Below are 5,555 nucleotides of genomic sequence, written 5' to 3'. Positions count from 1 at the left end.
CCCTATATAGTACACTACTTTAGACCAGGGCCCTATTCCCTATATAGTGCACTACTTTAGACCAGGGCCCTATTCCCTATATAGTACACTACTTTAGACCAGGGCCCTATTCCCTATATAGTACACTACTTTAGACCAGGGTCTGTAGCCTAAGCCTCCTTCAGAAAGCCCTTTTAATGCTAAAATACAATCCATCGTCCCTTTTATCAATAAAAGTCCCTGAAAAAGACATGACGTTGTTGTTGGAGTAAACGTACCCTTTGTTCAATCAAAATCCAACACAGGGGTCAACCCAGGGGTCAACCCAGGGGTCAACCCAGGGGTCAACCCAGGGGTCAACACAGGGGTCAACACAGGTGGTCAACACAGGTGGTCAACACAGGTGGTCAACACAGGGGTCAACACAGGTGTCAACATAGGGGTCAACACAGGGGTCAACCCAGGGGTCAACACAGGGGTCAAAGTCGTCTACGGAGGTCGTGTAGTTCAACAACGATGTCATGTAGTTCTGTTGCAACGCCACCTGGACATTTCACTCAATACATTCTCAAATATGAATCTGTCCTTTATACCCTGACATTCAGAGGAGTAATATATTGTATTTATAAACGAACGCTATGATAATATATAGTTTATTAAATAAAAATATACAATCGTGGACCAGTGAAATGTGTCATTCCATCGTGGACCAGTGAAATGTGTCATTCCATCATGGCCCAGTGCTATGTCTTTTGGTCCATGCACATTATACGGGGCGGCAGGGTAGCCTAGTGGTTAGAGCGTTGGACTAGTAACCGGAAGGTTGCGAGTTCAAACCCCCGAGCTGACAAGGTACAAATCTGTCGTTCTGCCCCTGAACAGGCAGTTAACCCACCAGGCCGTCATTGAAAATAAGAATTTGTTCTTAACTGACTTGCCTGGTTAAATAAAGGTAAAAATAAAATAAAATACAATAATACTTTGATGTTTCCTCCTGTTCATAAACTCTCTCCCAAAACTATGTATACCTTCAATTAATATATATATCCTTATTCGTCAGATGGATTGTCAATGGGATAAAAATGTCATTTGTCTACTGGGTCTATCTTGTGGGGAATACGCTCTCAAAGAGACCACATCTAAAACTATTTCACATCATGCACGTAAAAACAATAACGCAATGATAATGTCAGACAGACAACAAGTCTTACATTCAACAACTATTTTCCCCTGTCTCTCATAGCAACTATTTACACCCACCATCAAATAAGGGATGAACACAGTCACCTTGTGCCCCCCCCCCGCCCCTCACCCCCAAAAGTCCTCTGAAATGAGGTTGGGGTCAGAGTTAAGGGCTGGGGATAGAGGATAGTTCCTATTTGGTATAGCCGTCACAACCTTCCTTTCATCACACATACAGTAAGCATCATCTGTGACGTTAAATGGGTTGCTCGGGTCGTCAACAGAACAAGACGTTAAATGGGTTGCTCGGGTCGTCAACAGAACAAGACGTTAAATGGGTTGCTCGGGTCGTCAACAGAACAAGACGTTAAATGGGTTGCTCGGGTCGTCAACAGAACAAGACGTTAAATGGGTTGCTCGGGTCGTCAACAGAACAAGACGTTAAATGGGCTGCTCGGGTCGTCAACAGAACAAGACGTTAAATGGGTTGCTCGGGTCGTCAACAGAACAAGACGTTAAATGGGTTGCTCGGGTCGTCAACAGAACAAGACGTTAAACGGGTTGCTCTGGTCGTCAACAGAACAAGACGTTAAATGGGTTGCTCGGGTCGTCAACAGAACAAGACGTTAAACGGGTTGCTCGGGTCGTCAACAGAACAAGACGTTAAATGGGTTGCTCGGGTCGTCAACAGAACAAGACGTTAAATGGGTTGCTCGGGTCGTCAACAGAACAAGACGTTAAATGGGTTGCTCGGGTCGTCAACAGAACAAGACGTTAAATGGGTTGTTCGGGTCGTCAACAGAACAAGACATTAAATGGGTTGTTCGGGTCGTCAACAGAACAAGACGTTAAACGGGTTGCTCTGGTCGTCAACAGAACAAGACATTAAATGGGTTGCTCGGGTCGTCAACAGAACAAGACGTTAAATGGGTTGTTCGGGTCGTCAACAGAACAAGACGTTAAATGGGCTGCTCTGGTCGTCAACAGAACAAGACGTTAAATGGGTTGCTCGGGTCGTCAACAGAACAAGACGTTAAATGGGTTGCTCGGGTCGTCAACAGAACAAGACGTTAAATGGGTTGCTCGGGTCGTCAACAGAACAAGACGTTAAATGGGTTGCTCGGGTCGTCAACAGAACAAGACGTTAAATGGGTTTCTCGGGTCGTCAACAGAACAAGACATTAAATGGGTTTCTCGGGTCGTCAACAGAACAAAACGTTAAATGGGTTGCTCGGGTCGTCAACAGAACAAGACGTTAAATGGGCTGCTCGGGTCGTCAACAGAACAAGACGTTAAATGGGCTGCTCGGGTCGTCAACAGAACAAGACATTAAATGGGTTGCTCGGGTCGTCAACAGAACAAGACGTTAAATGGGCTGCTCGGTTCGTCAACAGAACAAGACGTTAAATGGGTTGCTCGGGTCGTCAACAGAACAAGACGTTAAATGGGTTGCTCGGGTCGTCAACAGAACAAGACGTTAAATGGGTTGCTCGGGTCGTCAACAGAACAAGACGTTAAATGGGTTGCTCTGGTCGTCAACAGAACAAGACATTAAATGGGTTGTTCGGGTCGTCAACAGAACAAGACGTTAAATGGGTTGCTCTGGTCGTCAACAGAACAAGACATTAAATGGGTTGCTCGGGTCGTCAACAGAACAAGACGTTAAATGGGTTGTTCGGGTCGTCAACAGAACAAGACGTTAAATGGGCTGCTCGGGTCGTCAACAGAACAAGACGTTAAATGGGTTGCTCGGGTCGTCAACAGAACAAGACGTTAAATGGGTTGTTCGGGTCGTCAACAGAACAAGACATTAAATGGGTTTCTCGGGTCGTCAACAGAACAAGACGTTAAATGGGTTGCTCGGGTCGTCAACAGAACAAGACGTTAAATGGGCTGCTCGGGTCGTCAACAGAACAAGACGTTAAATGGGTTGCTCGGGTCGTCAACAGAACAAGACGTTAAATGGGTTGCTCGGGTCGTCAACAGAACAAGACGTTAAATGGGTTGCTCTGGTCGTCAACAGAACAAGACATTAAATGGGTTGTTCGGGTCGTCAACAGAACAAGACGTTAAATGGGTTGCTCTGGTCGTCAACAGAACAAGACATTAAATGGGTTGCTCGGGTCGTCAACAGAACAAGACGTTAAATGGGTTGTTCGGGTCGTCAACAGAACAAGACGTTAAATGGGCTGCTCGGGTCGTCAACAAAACAAGACGTTAAATGGGTTGCTCGGGTCGTCAACAGAACAAGACGTTAAATGGGCTGCTTGGGTCGTCAACAGAACAAGACGTTAAATGGGTTGCTCGGGTCGTCAACAGAACAAGACGTTAAACGGGTTGCTCGGGTCGTCAACAGAACAAGACGTTAAACGGGTTGCTCGGGTCGTCAACAGAACAAGACGTTAAGCGGGTTGCTCGGGTCGTCAACAGACGTTAAGAAAGAGTGTCCCGCTTCAGATAAAATACAGACACTCTTCACCCCTTGGATAAACACAAGATATGCAAAATCAGTTTTAAACAAAGCACGTCCTCTCCTATCGGTCTGTCCAACACAGTAGCTGCAATATGTATCGACCCTAAGTTGATATTTACAAGACAAATATATTGAAAATAGCCAACCCTTTTCTTTGTAGTTATAAAAATGGCCTTTTAAAATAAATCAACACATTTGAAAAACGTGGCACACTGAAATGCTGAACTGAAATCTCATGCAATAATGGACATCTAGTCGTTTTCTTCAATTCATGAACGTTTATGACAACTAATGAGAAGAGAAAATAGATGGAAATCAAGAATTAAATACATCTTATTATATACTGAAATGAACCTGATTTCAAGTATAACAGGTTTCTTCCTCAATTTAAAATGACGCTGTAACCCAACAAAAACAAAAACATAAATATATTATATCTATAATACAATTTCTTCTCTTTATCACTTCTTTTGTACAACTGTATTTAAAAAAAATGTTTTATAATTAATCATATGGATCTTGTTGTTTAAAGTTAGTGCATTGTTTTTGCATATCTTGTGGACTGCAAGCACCCACTCACTCCTCACTGTACCAACATATTCTGTTAGTGTCCAACCAACATCACGGACGTCATGACTGATGTACCAACTCCTCACAGGGATTGTACCAGCCTCTGGCATTCTCTCACAAACTCACAGCCTCAAACGATGGGTCTCAGGCCTCCCAAAGTCAAAAGTACTATGAAGTACTCTTGAAGTACTCTTGAAGTACTCTTGAAGTATTCTTGAAGTACTGTATGTATATGGATGTGTATGGCACAGTTTGTTGGGGATGTATAGAAACAAAAATAATCTATCCTGTAGAAATAGGATGGTGGGGGGAAGGGGTGGGTGAGTGGAAGTCTCTAAGTTCACAAGCGTTGCATTATTTTGGAGTTGGGTGTCATCGTTTCAAGTAAACATTCATCAGGCTATATGGCTATAAGTGTGAGCCTTCAGAGAGGAGCTTAGTTACCCTGCAGCTAGCTATACAACATGGGAACTTTAACAGGCTGGTAACGCGGTAGGATGGTAACGTGGTAGGATGTAACGCGGTAGAATGGTAACGCGGTAGGATGGTAACATGGTAGGATGGTAACATGGTAGGATGGTAATGTGGTAGGATGGTAACATGGTAGGATGGTAACATGGTAGGATATTAAATGGTAGGATGGTAACGCGGCAGGATGCTAACATGGTAGGATATTAAAATGGTAGGATGGTAATGTGGTAGGATGTAGTGTGGTAGGATGGTAATGCGGTAGGATGGTAACATGGTAGGATATTAAAATGGTAGGATGGTAACATGGTAGGATGATAAAATGGTATGATGGTAACGTGGTAGGATGGTAACGTGGTAGAATGGTAACGCGGTAGGATGGTAATGAGGTATGATGGTAACGTGGTAGGATGATAACGTGGTGGAATGGTAACGTGGTAGGATGGTAACGTGGTAGGATGGTAACATGGTAGAATGATAACGTGGTAGAATGATAACGCGGTAGGATGGTAACGTGGTAGGATGGTAACGTGGTAGAATGATAATGTGGTAGAATGATAACGTGGTAGGATGGTAATGTGGTAGGATGGTAACGTGGTAGGATGGAAACGTGGTAGAATGATAATGTGGTAGGATGGTAATGTGGTAGGATGGTAACGTGGTAGTATGGTAACGTAGTAGAATGGTAACGTGGTAGTATGGTAACGTGGTAGTATGGTAACGTGGTAGGATGGTAACGTGGTAGGATGGTCACGTGGTAGGATGGTAAAGTGGTAGGATGGTAATGCGGTAGGATGGTAACGTGGTAGAAGGATAACGTGGTAGGATGGTAACGTGGTAGATTGGTAACTTGGTAGGATGGTAATGCAGTAGGACAGTAACT

Source organism: Oncorhynchus mykiss, chromosome 15 (assembly GCF_057628025.1).
Source record: "Oncorhynchus mykiss isolate SJ-2025 chromosome 15, ASM5762802v1, whole genome shotgun sequence".
NCBI classification, from domain to species: domain Eukaryota; kingdom Metazoa; phylum Chordata; class Actinopteri; order Salmoniformes; family Salmonidae; genus Oncorhynchus; species Oncorhynchus mykiss.
The sequence above is the reverse complement of the archived record's forward strand: the minus strand, read 5'-3'. Positions refer to the sequence as shown.